Below are 17,039 nucleotides of genomic sequence, written 5' to 3' on the forward strand. Positions count from 1 at the left end.
GTTGTTAATGATTGAACACTGATCACCGTTAGATGAAAAAAGGTCGCCGACTTGAATATCTATATATAACATGCACACCTGTCTTTTATATATAGATACTCGACTCAGCGACCTTTTTCATCCACAGTTAATCAGTATTTAATCATTGACAACCAAGATATTCTTGTCTGTGTTAATTTTGGTTTCGCTTGTGCTTAGATATTTCGGGGAAGAGGCTCAGTTGCATTCGGCCTTTTCTCACACTAGCGGGAGATAACTAGAATTTCTCACATGTGAAGCTACATGGTTAACCACCTTTATGGCTTTTATGTATGCTCGTGTAATATATATGTATATGTATATATATATATATATATATATATATATATATATATATATATGATATATATATATATATATATATATATATTATATATATACACACGTTACTATCGAAAAAAATCGCTTGGCTTATTTAAAACAAGTTGAAATAACATTGGGATTACTCCAGAAAGTTTGAGATAATTAAATAGGTAGTACATAAATGATGTACTTCTTTTCTGTAATTATCAAAATGATAACAAAGGTGAATTAATCTTTCCAATGATGTGCCCACTCATAACAAGCAGCAGCAGTAATGTCTCTTGGTGCGTTGACCCGAATCCATAAGGGGTTTTTAATATAAGAAATTTATTCTGTAACACTCGCTGATTTGATGAGAAAGGCATATGACGTAATTCTTGTCATTTCTGCCCATGGTGATCTGAGACCTAAAGAATATTTGCGATAACTAACACGCAAAACAAATGCCTTCCCACTTATATAATAAATATATATATATATATATATATATATATATATATATATATATATATATATACTTATATATATATAAATATACATATATATAGATAGATATACACTGGAGCTGTAGCTCCCGTTTTCATATTGGAAGGTGTTCAGGGAAAGGTTATTAAATTTGAAGAGTATCACGAAGGACAACACTTACTAAGCCACCAATTAAAACCATTAAAATAACAACAGATTTGAAGTAATAAGAAAATACCACAAAGAACGACCTAAGGGGGCGGTTTGAATAAAACTACTATGAGATTCAGGGCCTCTGTAACACGGTTTTTTCGCAATAACTTTTTATCTATGCATTTCATAAATATAACGCTTATTCAGAATACATATTATATCAATCACATAATTTTGAGTGTATTCTGCACTACGTAGGTTGAATAAATTTGGTACTTATAATGTAAAAGTGACCTTTTTTGAAGACGGGCCAACTTACTCAGAGAAAAGGTTTCGAACACACTCGTTACGTAACTAATGACATCATTTCTTCCCTCTTTCTCGATGGATGATTGGTTATACGTAACGAAGGCTAAACCTCTGGCAACAATGACATACAAATTTAAATACAAGCAAAGCAGTACACCTTTATGAACTCTGGAACCTCCCCACTGATAATTGTCATAATGAACAAACCAACAAAATATGTTAATAAATACAAAAACACTTCGATTATTAGTCTAATTCCCAAAATAAGTTTCCAAAGAAATTACAGTCTACTTTATAGGTCACAATCAGATTGACAAGATGTAGGGAATAGCTGGTAATTACCAAAACATAGTAGACAAGCTTGATTTGATAACTGTTATATCCTATGTCAAGCAATTTTATTTATTGGCTATCTACCCATTTACTGAAAAAAAAAATAGCCGGTACCGTATATTGGCTTTAAACCTTCACCAATAATTATCGTCAGAATGGTGACTTCATGAGGCTCCACCCACTTTCGCCTCGTTATAATTCAGGATAACACTGAAGGCTACCATGGGCATTGTTGGATTAGAAAATTTAACTTCTGGCTATAAAAAACTAATTTCTCGAGTAGTTGTAAGAAGTGCTAAATGATCCTCAAGGATCCCAGCAGTTGGTCTAAACGTTTAATTCATGTATATTACTGCTATACTGTTGCGGCACTACTGCTACAGTAGTATTACTACGCTAGCACTGATACCCCATCCACATCTATGTATCGTTCCGCCATTCATAAAGTCTTTGGGTTTCAGAGCCGATGGCATTTCTTTCTGGTGGATGGGCGGGGCAACATTTAGTCAAGAGGTGTTTGTTTACCTTGCTTACGTAATGCATGTTTTTCGACTCTTGGCTCGTAATCATTGGCCATGGCGTCGGCTAGTTCATTTTTACTCTATAAAAATCAAAACCATCGGGTTTAGGTTATTGTAATGAATGTGACAAAATTTGTGTGTGGTTGTAAAATATACATATGTCAACTTTCAGCTACATCCGATGCTTTGACAAGGAGCAAAGCCCAAAAAACCGTGTTACAGAGGCCCTGAATCTCATAGTAGTGAAACGACAACAGTTGATCGTTAAATATGATGGTCCAGTTTTTCTTTTCCTCAACTTTTTTCTAGTTTCAGCAGTTTTATTGTAATTACCTTCTGGGTGGGTCCTGCTTCTTAGTGTCGTGGTGTTCTATTACTTAGAATTTGTTGCTATTTCAATGGTTTTAATAGATTTTAACTTATTTTCATGTGTAATTATTCTGTCGTTAACTCCCTTCATACATTTTTTCAGCCTTTAATACGCAACAATGCAGTTGTGGAACGTTAGGCCTTGCAAAAACCTTATATATAATGTGTGTGCACGCGCGTGCATGTGATTAGTCATGTAACATGCACGCCTCAATAACAAGAGGACCCAGTTTCAAAGAGTGATGTCCAAGTGATATGGGGCTGAGCAAATACTCAGTTGACCAAAGCAATAAATATATTCTTAATACTGGCTGGGGGCTGGAAGAGCAGCAATTTTTCAAGCCACCCCAAAGGACCATTACTGTATCTTAACTAAATCCATCTACGATTATGTACGATACAACAAAATCCACGAATTGTCGTCAGTAATCAAATGAAGCTCTCAAACAGTAATTCAAATGAAAATGATTAATGGACACTATTTTAACATATAAGCATATATATATAATATAATTCTATATATATAATATATATGTTTATATATTCTAATTATATATCTTATATATCTATTTTATTTATGATTGCCTCATATTCTAAACTCACCGTTGTATTAGCGTGGGGGCAAAATCCCTTCTGATATCACAGTCACTTGTTTTTCCGTTCTTTGCTTCCGTGAACTTTAAAGTTTAAATTTTAGTTTAAATGATTATGGCTACATGGAGCCACACTGTCATTGAAATTTCTTGTATAAAATGGTTGGGTTTTGTGTCACAAAATTTTAAGATTCACTCGAAAGGTCTCGCGTTAAGGCCTGAAGGGAAACTGACGCGAAAATGGGACCTCTAGCTGAGACTCATTCTTCTCGCGTCACGAGCTTGAGAGAGACTGTCGGACCACTGAGTACTGACTTTCATGTCGGTGGCTTCGGTATAAAACCATTTTATGAATACGAAGGTCATTATCCATTCGAGATTGGTCTTGAGGTGAGGAGCAGCTGTCTTGGATTAGCCCAGTTACCGGATTAGAGGAGCAGCTGTCTTGGATTAGCCCAGTTACCGGATTAACAACCCTCTGTAATAAGTTTTATCTGCTGCAGTAAATGGTTTAGGCCTCCTTGAAACTTTGTGTGTTAGTAACGCGATTTTTTCGTGAGTAATCTCTTATCCGTTTATGTCCTTTGCTTCGGAATTCTAAGAGAAAACCTTCAAGATATTACACTCCGGTTTTTCACTTTCCTCTTAGCAATAATTTCTCCGGATAAGTCTCACAACTATAATGTATACATAAACACACACATATATAGCGTATGAGTAATGCCCTGTGGTAGGGGTGTAAGAACACTACCACCGTAGGTCCTACGTATCGTAAAAGGCGACTTAGGTACAGCTGCTGCCTTGCCGTCTTACTTGTGAGTAAAAAGCTAGGTCAACCGCCGATCACTGTAGAAACTGGTGCCTTGCAGGTGGACTTTTTAGTCAAAGGCGAGGCCCACCGCCAATAACTGGTTGATGACAGCAAGGGCATGCGGTCGTACAACCCCTTTGCCAAACAATAAACCACCAGGCAACCGAACCCTTAATGTAGAGATAACGGTGGGAAAGAAGAATATAGCGTTTGGGTAATATTTATGAGCTAATACGTGTGTCCATAGAATGTGTATGTAGCCAAAAAGGTCAAAATGGAACACTTTACTGGGGGTAGTACTTTCGTCTTTTTGGCCTCGTCAGACTCCCCCCAAAAGAAGCAAAAAGAACAGATAGTCATTACGGTGACCATAGTTTTACTCTACCGTAAGTCTTTCCTATAAAATGCGGCGTTGCCTAGGGAGGTATTTAGTCCTAATCCTGCGAGGTACACTTTCAGGACTAACATCGAGTTGAAAGCTGATCCTGAGGATGGATATATTCGTGATTACTGTCCAGATATGCAGATATCCGGTTTCACTTTTAAGTGTCGTTTTTGTGGATGCATGCGTGGCCATGCATATTATATGTATGTAGTATATATATATATACAACTGGCATTTAATTACATTTGGTACAGGTCGATGTAAATAAAATGTAAAAGTAAGCACTATATATATATATATATATATATATATATTATATATGTGTGTGTGTGTGTGTGTGTGTGTGTGTGTGTGTGTGTGTGTGTGTGTGTCAAGTATAAAAGGCCCATTAAAACACTCTGGTTTAAAGCTAAGGACTATATTTCGGTGGACTAACCTCCACCTTTATCAAGGAAGCAACTTCTATCATTCACTACTTGATAAGGGTGGACTAACGTCCACCGAAATGTAGTCCTTAGCTTTAATCCAGAGTGTTTTGATGGGTCTTTTTTACTTGTAATATATATATATATATATATATATATATATATATATATATATACAAAGCCAAAATGTCTTTTATAATGGCCAATCAGAGAAAAACAGACAATAAGCTATATACTTGGCCTAGTTTTTCATGAGTGTTATTTAGTCGCCACCCAATTGTTGAGAAAACTAAATACAATGAAAATTATAGGTTCCTTGCATCAACAGTCCGTTGGGTGTCTTGATCTAATGGATATTTTATACTTGCTTTTAGAATTAAGCAATCTTGTGCTGTCTCAGGCTCTCGCTTTAGGGCAGCCAGAAGGTAGGTGTCACACAATCCCGGTTTCACTGTGACCTGCGGCCACCACGCCACTTAATCATCCATAAATAGGGAAATGGCAACGCTGCTAAAACACATGCAAAATCCAACAGTCTTATCACTTTGTCTGAATATTTAGAGTCGGATTAGGGTTAGCAACTGCGTTGTTAGCTGTTTTGCTCTTGTTTAACTGCCTCTAGATGTTTGGCCCAATTAAACTATATCCTAGAGCTATTTCTCCAATACCATAATTTTCATTGTACAGTTTCATTTAAAAAAGGTCCTTATATTTAGTTTTCTCAACAATTGGATGGCGACTAAATAACACTCATGAAAAACTAGGCCAAGTATATAGCTTATTGTCTGTTTTTCTCTGACTGGCCATTATAAAAAACTTTTTTGGTTTTATTCGTGCAGTTTTCAAAAGATACAAATTAAAATAGCACATATATGTAGTTTAAATTGAACCGAAAAGGAAAATACAGATGTTAGGAGATGATTTTATATTTTTAGTATGGCATTTGTAGAAATGAACATATAATGAGTTCTTATCTTCGCTTTCTTAGATGTTCTGATTACTATACAAACCAACAAATTAAAATTTCCTATATTCAGAGAGCCTGTAAACAACTTATCTTGTTCTATTTAGACCACAAATCTAAAGCCATTTGTATGATGACAAAACACAAACAACAAAAAATGCAGTCTCACAATCGTACATAAATAATGCTACATGTAGCCATTCCCCGAAACTACTTAGAGCCGGAGAAAAACCAGCATAGTAATGAGAATCTTTGTGATACTTCGTTATTCTGCCATGATTCTCTTCCGACCTCAGCATCAAACAAGGAATCGAGCCAGGATTAATTCTGCCAGTAATTTGTCTGCTTATAACAACCAGAAGCAGAAATATTCTCCGAAGGAGCGGACAAAGTAAGAGCTTTTTTTTAACAACAGGACATTTATTCTTTGTCCAGTCACCGAATCGACGACAAAAGCACACAAGTGATTGTTGTCATTTCCGATTTCGTAGTGCTATTAAAACTAATACACACACGCATATATATATAGATATAGATATATATATATATAGTATATACATACATAATGTGCAAATCTTATGAACTTTCTATAAATAAGAATGGTAAAATGTCACTGACAAGAATCTTTCTTGTGTGCTCCCTCTTCAGTTTTACGCTTGGGCTAGGAAAGACCTAACTATACTCCAATTCCTCGCGATATTTACTATGGTAAAAATCTAGATTCTAAATCTTCAGTGGCCCTATGTCTTTGGAGGGATAAAGAAGGCCGTACACCAACGAACATAAATATACAAGGCAAGATGGGATGACAAAATCTTACATAATTCCTTTAAGAACACAGCTGGCTATAATTAAACTGAGAGGTGGGCAGAAGATAATAATACCATGGTATCAATTTTGTCGGAGTACCAATGGCTCACTTTCATTACTATTTCTATCCCTTAGCTCTCCCAGTTTGGGGCTCGAACGCATATGCTCAACTGTGAGCCGAGAGTCTTTTCAGGGTGTCTTGAAGACCTCAGAGAGAGAGAGATAGAGAAACTGAACTGTAACACTCCCTATGAGATAAGGTGGTTGTAGTCGTAGGATGAGGGTGCTAAATAGCGTATGGTCTAGGGTGTGCTATTACAACTGCAAAAACAAGTGTGGTTTGAAAACAGCCTTCAAGGCTGCCCTCGAATTTCTCTTAACGGACTAATCAAGGTCGATAGTTTCTTGTCGAGCTTTCTTTCTTTCTTTCTTTCTTTTTTTATTGGGGGATCGAGTAGCGGCTGAGGGAGCTAGGCTCGGAACCTGGTGTCAACAAAGAATAGAAGACTAGACCAGGGAAAAACTGTGAAATATCCATGTCTGTATGAATGAGTGCCAACGCAAACAGTGCTTAACTGACGTCACATGTGGAGAAGCCAGTAGAATGCCAAACTGAATGAGCGTATCGATGGAAAATGCCGGAAAGATGATTTTATTGAGAACTTTATTCAGGCAAATTTTGAATGTGCCCAACAGTAAGAAATTAAAGTGAGAAGCAAGAAAGGAGGGGGAAACCTCATTGGAAGATGGATATAGTTCAGGTGGCGATGCAGAAGAAGAAGAAATGAGATCGAATGTTCTAGAGGATTCAGTAGCACATGAGCTGCTCAGGTAAGATTCCAATTGCATATCGATTGAAAAGGTGATAAATATTGCTAGCCTCGTCAAATCATCATGAAAACGAAGTTCCCTTTCGTAATGCTTGGGGCTCATTGCCTAAAAATAGGATCGTGTCGTTAGAGGCTTTAAACCGTCATTTTGGCAGCACTAACCGCCAGGATTCGTCTATTTAGACCCAATTGAACCATCAGTGATTTTTTAAAGCCCCAACTCCCTCGTTATCTGTTGCTTGAATTCGAACGCTGTGGAGATGCCAAGTAAGACTGGCTCCTGTCAGAAAGAAAGAAAGAAGTAAAGACGATTATGACGAGCGACTCGATTATGCAATACAATGCGGCGGAATTTGGTTGGCTGTCGAGGACCCTGCCTCCACTCTTAGACCAATGGCGGCCCTTGGCGTGGAGTGCTGGTTCTATTAATAAACTCCATGCGGGACCCGGTCAAATTTAATCCAATTTAGTGGGTCACTGAAACGTTCTGGTGCCTCTAGGAAAATTTTTGTCGAACAACTGACCGTGAACTGATGGAAATAATAATGAATGATACTAATCAAAGCATAATGCATTTCTAATGCTAAATTTGAAAGGGACCCCTCTATATGACACTTCTCAGGAGTAGGCATTCATTCTATTCCCTCATTTATTTTTGCGTGATTGCGCTCTATCTTTCCTAGTCGACTTATGTTATCAACAAGTATGGGTGTGTGTGTATTATATATTTTTCAGAGGAGGCATGTTATGAATCACGTGCAATTTTAAAGCATCCAGCGCCTTCCTATGCATTACTAATTTGCATTTACAAAAGTGCGTTAGGGCTAATTCTTGTCATTTGTTTAATATGTTATTGTAATCGCTGATGACTATTGATAATTCGTTTAATTTATTCTTTTTAAAAACTGATAGCCATTCTGGCAATTGTGCCCATGTGATTATTATCTCTATTCTGTTACCTCCAGATTTACGCCTGAATTCTATGTCTAATCAAAATCCTCAGTGTATCAAATGTGTTTTATTATAGCAAACGGCCAGAGAATACTCTACAGAGTATAGGTTATAAGTACAACTGAAATTCTCGTACCAAAATCCATTCAGGATATAATAGGAAATCTCCACTACAACTAAAGAATTATTCGTTTCAAGAAAATTCCCGCATCAACCCCAGTTCTGAGGTAAAACGTAATGGGAGTGTTTCTTGAAAGAGACTGAATTGAATGTCTAGGGTAAAAGCAGAAAAACAAAACGAGGACTGCTCGTCTCCACAGACTAAACGGAAAGTTATGACCTGCTGGGTGGTATGTGCCATTTTGAGGGGGTAAATGAATAGCCTTCGCTGTAGGCAAAAGGAGTCGAAATATTACCTACAAGAGAGAGAGAGAGAAGGGGGGTTGGGGGGGGGGAGTCATCAAACAGTGATGATACTAAGGTATATAGAATAAGGGAGAGAGGTGCAGTCCCTTTGGTCGCGGGGGTAGTTGTGGGGTATTTCCGTGGTAGGGCTGGAGGACAGAGTGAGAGCGATCAAAGCAAGTACTACCTTGGGAACAACTTATGTACCTTGGGTCGAAGGTATCGGGATTAGGCCTGTAAGTGTCATATGTCCTTTTCACTCTGTTATCTTCTATACGTTTGGTGTTTTTTTGAATTCATATAGATCACTGTTCACATACAAAATTGTGGATTGATAATGTTTGGCTTTTTAATATGTTAAAAACCTTAAATTAATATGCTTGATAGGGCTTAAAAATTCGATTTGTATTTGACCTGACAGTTATTTACAAAGGCTTATTTATAATACATTGTTTAATAAACTAACATAAATATACGTAGACAACAGAAAACAGTATCTGGCTTCATAATAGAAATGAAAAATACTTGGGTGATACAAACCATTTCTTAAAGAGCCGATGAATTGTATTGGATTCACTGTTGTTAAGCAAATAAAAGAAGTAACAATAATTACGAATTATCTTGAGAACTTGACTGGTCAAACTGTTATAAGATTTTAGAACGAAAATTCAATGCATCGCTATAAAACGCAGTAGCGAGAGAGAAGTATTGCTACGAATAGCAAACTAAAAAAAGCGTTAAGGAACACATATATTCGTAAGTAATGTCTAATCATTTCTTGAAACACAAGTGTCACTGGGAAGTCAGGGTCCTTGAAGTTAACGAGTTGAGTTGAGTTGAATATAGAATTTAGACCAAAGGCCAAGCAGTGCGACCTATGAGGTCTTGCAGCGCTGAAATGGAAATTGACACTAAAAGGTTTGAAAGGTGTAACAGGAAGAAAACCTCGCAGTTGTTAGGAGAGGGTGGAAAGTAAGATGAAGAAAGAGAATATGAAAGGAGGTACAGTAAAAGGAATGAAAGTAGTTGCAGCTAGGGGCTGAAGGGACGCTGCAAAGAACCTTAAGTAATGCCTACAGTGCACCGCATGAGGTCCGCTTTCGGCACTACCCCCCTCAGGAGTCTTGAAGTTATGGTATGAATGAGTGATTCATATAGCTGACTCTGGCGTTAGCTGGAGCCCTTCATTATCTGTTAGCATGCTGCAGCGTAGTCCACATTGTGCTCATCCAAGAAGCTTTCAGAAAAAATACACAAAGTCAAAATTCCAAATGATAAGGAAGCAGTACGGGTTTGAAATTAGTAAAACTTACAGCTGCCTCTTTGACAAACCGGTAGCTTTTGTTTCAAGCTCGTCAAAAAGCTCGATATTAGGAGACCCTTTCCAGACAAGATGAAGTCCTGTGAAACTAAGGGTAAACTGCGCAATGTTATATTTCAACCGTGTTTTATGCATTCATGAAACATTTTCCTCTCTAATTTCCTTTCCTTGCAATGGAAAACGTGCGAGATTTCCTTTCCCAATTAACCCGTGGATTTTTTCAGTTTTTGTCTAATACTCGTTTTCTGCCTTCAGGCAGCTAGGTAGCTCAATAAACAGAGCTAAGTAGCACATGGCATTTAATCTCACCTGCGAAGGCCTATGCAACACTGAAATCCCTTGGCACCATTCCTGCGTTAAACAATGCCCTCAAAGAGCATCGTGCCAATTTTTTCTTGGTGATTAGCGCTCCTATTTTCAGGGTTTTAAAATTCAAAAGATCCCTCGCAGCTGCTGCCAAAGGGAAGTGGGGCATTTGAGGCGTTTGCCAAAAACAATGTCAGGCACGATGTTGTACTTTGTTACACAAGTTTAGAATTGCAACAGTCGCAAGCGTAACAAGCAACTGAATAATGCGTTCTTCAGTTAAATCTCTCTCAGGTTTCGGCATACTACGTTGACATTCATACACTGCGTGCTAACTGCGTCCCAGTTTGTGTTATCGCATCAGTCAGTCAGTCAGTTGGTTGTGCTTGTTAACGTTGGGAATAACTCATGCATTGTTGAAGAAAAAAAAACTAATTTTGAAGTGTCTGTACCACAGTGTTCCAGGTGATTATATTGATGGCAACAAATACACACGTACACTCTCTCTCTCTCTCTTTCTCTCTCTCTCTCTCTCTCTCTCTCTCTCTATCTCTCTCTTCTCTCTCTCTCCTACACACACACACACACATATATATATATTTATATATATATATATATATATATATATATATATATATATATATATATATATATATATATATATACCAGACGATATTAACATTCTGGTTCACAGCAATTTTTTGGTGGGATAAGGTCACTAGCCCTGTACCCATCACTAGCAAAGCTACGACCAGCCAAAGGCGACTAGCCACCCGGTACCATATACGTATACGTGTGTGCTTGTATTTTTGGGGGGTTGAGGTTGTTATTGCATATCGTTATTGTAAACTTGGAAGAGGCCAGGTCAACGCAATATTTTATTGTGAAATGCCCAGAAACAGGAAGAGCACAGGCTACATCAGGCGGTGTTCAAGAACGTCATTAACTTTTTTCCTTTTTCCATCCAAACACGATGTTGCTTAAAAGTAGTACAGTATTGGCGGCTGTTACTTGACGGTGCCCTTATTATAGAGACGCAATAATTGCGCCTGAGGTTCCTCATCCGTCTGATTCTCTCTCTCTCTCTCTCTCTCTCTCTCTCTCTCTCTCTCTCTTGGGACATGTCGGCCTTCACCCTTGGAATCTGTTGGCGTATCGCCCATCCATTAAATCCCATTGAGCCTCCACTGATCTCAGTGGTAACTTGGGTACCGGATTGTTAACTGACTGTTGCGGGTCGCACCGTTTCTTTAAAATACTCGCTGAGAACCGGAAGGCTTAACACTGATGCGCCCACTTGAAGGAGAAAGGACCCATGGTTAATGTATGGAAAATGTAAGTGTTCATGACTACATTACACCAAGGTATTCACGGGAGGATACTCCAAGCCTGGCAAATGATGAATCGCTTAATAACAAAAGGTAGTCCTTTATCTCGGTTATAGCTTGTGACTTCCCTAGAGTCGTGTTAGTAGTAGTACTAATTTTAGAACAGCTTTCTATGTGCCGAAAGGGACTGCTTTATTTATTTTTTTTCTTTTGTTTTGTTTATCTAATGAAGGAAAGGAGACGGGAACTATAAGTAGAATGAGGACAGACATGTCATCAGAGCATGCAGTTAGAGCACGAGTGTCCTGGTGTAAGACCACCTTTTAATCAAGGTATATAGAATAGAATGGCTCCCTTATTCTATATACCTTGCTTTTAATCAAGGATAGACTTCAATTTCAAATCAAATTGCGCTAGGGAAGGAATGCTTTATGTTAACCTGTTAACAATGGAAGAATTTGGAACTCCTAAAAGATCATGTGGTCAAAAAGGCAGGATAATATAAAAGATGAAAGGATTTCGAATTGGTAAGGCTCACGGTAAATCCGGATAAAGTCGAGGTGGTTGTGTGCAATTATGCAAGAGAAAATCAGATGACAGTCAATGACAGCGTGATCAAAAGGCAATACAGATTACCAGGATGTAAAGTCAAAATTAGATTAAACGACTGAAACGGGCTTAGTTGTACTAAGCTTCTTGGATGAACTGGACAGCGTTAGTGAAGTAGCGAGAAAGGTAACAGTGAATACTTAGTCATGACTGCCTTGGCTCGCCCCCGTAGGAGTGTTAGTGCCATCAGTGCACTGTATGAATTACTTATGGTGGTTTTCAGCATTTCTTCGGTCCCTAGCTCCAACACCTTTCATTCCTTTAACTGTACCTCTGTTCATATTATCTTCCTTCCATGTTACTTTCCACCCTCTCCTAAGAATTGTTTCATAGAGCAACTGGAAGGTTCACCTCCTGTTACACCTTCGAAACCTTATTACTGCCAGTTTCCTTTTCAGCCCTGAATAGTCTTATACGTCCCAGCGCTTGGCCTTTAGCCTAAATTCCATATTCCAATTCCAGCCTTGGCTTGTCATGTTGAGTCGAGGTTTTTATGGAAAAAAGAGGAAATATTACTTCCACCCTCGACGTGAATGAGGATGACAAGGTTGATATCAGGTATCTCCTTGAAACGAAAGATTTGTGAAGAGCTGTTGGGATGAGTGGTGTCGAGTAAAACATGTAAGATTTTCGACGATGGACTGAATGTGTTTTTAAGGAAGGAGAAAGGCCATGGATTGAATTCACAGCAGACGAGGCGTTGGTTTGGGGGACTAAAGGGGAAATAGAAACCAAAAGGAAGAATAAAAAGAAGGAAACTGAGACTTTTGGGACCATGTTTTCTCATTTACTAAACGTCCATAAAAGCAACTGTAGAGAGAACACCATCAACAACAATAAAAACAGTTTCTTCAGTGGCTCATTGTGTAGCCATATCCCTGCCTGCATTTCTTAAATGTTTCCTGAAGTGACATGAAGTAGAAATAGTTTATTGCTTCACTTCCGTCATTTTCATTTTAGAACTTCATTCATGTCAGCAGTAATTCTATTCTCCTTTAGTTCTTCAAGCAAAATACGCATTATCATATTGTATTTATTTTAAATAATCCATTTATCATCAAGGATTCTATTTGTAGTAGCAGAATTATTACAGAATATCAATGCAACGCCTTTCATCCCTTCTTCGGTATAAATGTTACAGCCTTGCTGCAGAAAGCAAAAGATTCCGGGTAGGATACTCCTTGGCAGCCTCTAGGAAACGTCTTGTGTAATCATCCCGTAATAAAATGTTCGCGAGCATCTCATTGACCAAATGCTTAGCCGACTCAACAAGATATTCTCGTCAGCGAGTTCACATGGTTGCACTATACAGAATTTCCTTTAATGTTCGGAATCTGAATTGATTTTAGGCATACGTGCCAAGCACTGGGGCAACTAAGGCTTTTCAGCGCTGAAACGGAAATTAACAGTGAAAAGGTTTGAAAGGTGTAACAGGAGGAAAATCTCGCAGTCGTACACGAATCAATTGTTAGGGAATGATGGAAATTAAGATTGAAGAAAGAGAATATGAACAGAGGTACAGTAAAAAGGAATGATAGCAGCTGCAGCTAGGGGCTGAAGGGACGCTGCAAAGAACCTTAAGTAATGCTTACGTTGCACCGCATGAGGTGCACTAACAGCATTAACCACACTATGGGGAGAATCTGAATTGGTCTAAATGATATCAGCAGTTTAGTATTATACATCTTTGAAAATACTTGAAAATCAAGATATTGCATAAGAAGTACATGCAGTGAACAAGTCTTTGCATACTGTAAACAACACAAATAAAATCTACGGTAATCAAAAAGGACAAGAAATAGCCTGAAACGCACTTTAGAGGGGAAAGATTACATTTACAGTAGTTATACAAGTATATCTAAAAGAACATATTACTCAAAAACGGATTTTCTCTCTAGCTAGTATAGCGTGCCTGGTTAAGCACTGGGCACGTTGTGATGCCCAAGTACGAATTCCTTAGCGGGTCACTTCTAGGCCCTGTGCAATTGCAGCTTTACTGACATCCCGGACTGTTCCGTGGTAGGAGAGAGCGCAGACGCATTGGAAGCTTTGCCATCCTTAATTGTTACCGGGAGAAAGAAGGCTCTTCGACAACTGTGCAGTGAAGGGAACGAGAAACCTCTAGTATAAATAGCTGTAGAATTTCAGCATGAATGCACTCGCCAGAAGAAGGACGCAAGATGAAATGGGTAGCGCTCAGTCATTTAAAAGGCACAGAACATAAGGGCGGTAATGGAGGCTCCTTAACGAATTAAGTTTAATGGAAAGTGATCAACGAAAAACCTGATGATCAAAATCATCATCACCACTGTTTATTAAAAGGAAAATTTGAATGAATTTGTCTCAGCAATGAGAAATCAAAGAAATGAAGCGTGCAGCATGTGGTCATATCGCTCGTAATTGTAGTCGTTTTAGTTACCCAATTCAGTAACTATATAGAGGTACAGTATTGTGGGAAGGTTTCGTTTTTTACCTGTCGTCAACTTCATTCCAATATGGCACCTCCACAGTCGTCCTAGAGCAGGCTATCTATTTCCCAGAGCGCTACCATCGTAATTCTGATGATAAGGGGCCACAGTGTGACGCCACTTGGAAGAACATGTCCCTCCCCCTTGATATTTTTAGCTGCGGTCTGTTCAAAGACATTTAACGACATTTATGTCTTCTTTTATCTATTTTTCATGGTCATTCTTTTTAGGGAAGATGGGCGAAACGGGAAAAGACAGTCATGGTCATTTCTTCGAGTTTTCGTATTCGTCAGAGTAACAGCCGTTCAAGCCAAATTCCTTGTCTGATTATCATTTAGTGATTTAGTGACCAATGAGCAATAGAAAACTAAAGTTTTTCACTGTTATTCGTTTCAGTATAACAGCCTGTACTGTTCTCTTGTTCCTGTACCTTTATTTGATTCATTTGAACTGCTGAGTGGGCTCTCTTGTATCAGTCACTATTGAAAAAGTTTCTAACAATAATATCTTGCTTTCGTCATCGATTAGACAAAACTTAGGCTTCAAAATGAAATAAACAGTAATTGGCAGTGCATAAGGAAGTGACTCATACCACCAAGCCTAAGCTTTAGCAAATCACTCAGTAGTCAGATATGAAAACTCTTTCCAGGGTTTCTAAACAATTGATGATTCATAACATCACTATTTTTTAATGTTTCAAATATTAAAACATATTAGCTACGTCTTCGGTAACGCGGACAGTAAGCAGTGTATGAATGTTACTAAACTATGATCACAGCGAGAATTTTCTTTGATAAGAGAATTTATTAGTATAATATTCCACCCTCCCGTTTATTTATGAATAAAAGCGAATATTTGGTAAGGTTTCGCAATAGAATATAGGTGTTCTGGGTTTCTTATATCTATACTTTTATTCATCTGGTTTTTCAGTTATTTCCCCCATTAAGAGGGTCACAATCTTTGGAATTTTGATTCGTAAATTGGTGACTTTTTATATCTCTTCCACGAGAACGTTTGCTCTCTTTAAATAAGATGAATATGTACAGCCTTTAAGTCAAGTGATCGTCTATATATTTTTTACAGCCAACTTACTTAGAATATAATCACAGAAATATGAGCATCGAAAACATACATGAGATTTGGGGGTTAAGATTTCAGGCATTCCACGCCAAGTCTCTCATACCCTTTTCACATCTTACCAAGGTCCCGTGCTGTCGTAAAACAGGATATATATATATATATATATTATATATATATATATATATATATATATATATATATATATATATATATATATATATATATATATATATTACTGTTTAGAGAAAGCTCGGCTCATAACGGGTGGTTATAGTCGCTAAGCGGAACTAAAACACACCACACACACTGTGATACACACTCTCACAAGGCATTAACGACGACAACGACAACAAGGTCGTTCTCATATCGTTGGTCAGAAGCTGGGGCGTTCGAGATAATCCGACAATTTAACCCAATTAGGAATCCAGCCCAGAGAGGGAGCCAAAGTCAGGAGTTGTTTACGCGCTTCGATCAGCTTCCTAAACGAGAAAGAAAAATACTTTCTGCTGCAAAGAGCAGCTACGCAGTTCTTGTCATTTTTTCAGTTACATTAATAACACAGCAAATTATGATACTTTTATGCTTCATAAAACGAGAAAAGCTTCTAGGATTTGCTTTATAAAACTTAAATAAGAATAAATATCTTTCATCTCGAGAGCATCAGGAAGTACGCATTACATAGAAATCAGAACCTGTTTCTTTATTCTGTTCTTCATGGATTATTTTCTCTATGACACCCAGAAAAGAGAAATTGTATGACACATTAATATATATATATATTCATGGACTGAACACTGGGGTCAGCCTTGGTAGATATTCCTTCCAATATGTTGACCTCCGCTCATGTTTTATTATGTTAACCGCATGACTTTCCCTCGAAGGATCTTTGCAGTACTTAAATGTTTTAAAAACCGTCTTTGAATGAAATTAGATTAGTTGTCGTAAATCATGATAAATAAAAAAGATCAATAAATAAACCTATTACCATATTCTCATATTGCCAACTAGGCGGTAATATACAGTAGCCTACCGATGGAAAAACACAAATTAAAAAGTAAAAAATGCGCCAACGTTTCTTCGGCGCAATCGAGTTTTCTGTATTGCGTTTATGTTGTACGAAACTCTCAGCGGTGGCCTGCGTTGTTGGCATGTATGGCGGTACCAAACGCACTGTAACCTTGAATAAATTTAAAAATAATGAGGCTAGAGAGCTGCAATTTTGTATTTTTGATGGTTGGAAGGAGGATGATCAACATACAAT

The 17,039-nt window shown here is 37.8% G+C and overlaps 1 protein-coding gene across 3 annotated transcripts in view; it reads right to left on the reverse strand.

Moving 5' to 3' along the window:
• The window catches only part of LOC135216389 (alpha-aminoadipic semialdehyde synthase, mitochondrial-like), an 84,972-nt gene that overhangs the window by 59,084 nt on the left and 8,849 nt on the right, over window positions 1-17,039 (reverse strand). Inside the window, exon 1 of one of the 3 annotated variants that reach the window (XM_064251666.1) lies at window positions 3,096-3,367. The exons of the other annotated variants lie outside the window; for them this stretch is intronic. The gene's annotated coding sequence lies outside the window, so the exon portion shown is untranslated. Of the gene's footprint in view, window positions 1-3,095; window positions 3,368-17,039 lie in introns of those variants that run through there. 3 annotated transcript variants of the gene reach the window in all.

Source organism: Macrobrachium nipponense, chromosome 6 (genome assembly GCF_015104395.2).
Source record: "Macrobrachium nipponense isolate FS-2020 chromosome 6, ASM1510439v2, whole genome shotgun sequence".
NCBI classification, from domain to species: Eukaryota; Metazoa; Arthropoda; class Malacostraca; order Decapoda; family Palaemonidae; genus Macrobrachium; species Macrobrachium nipponense.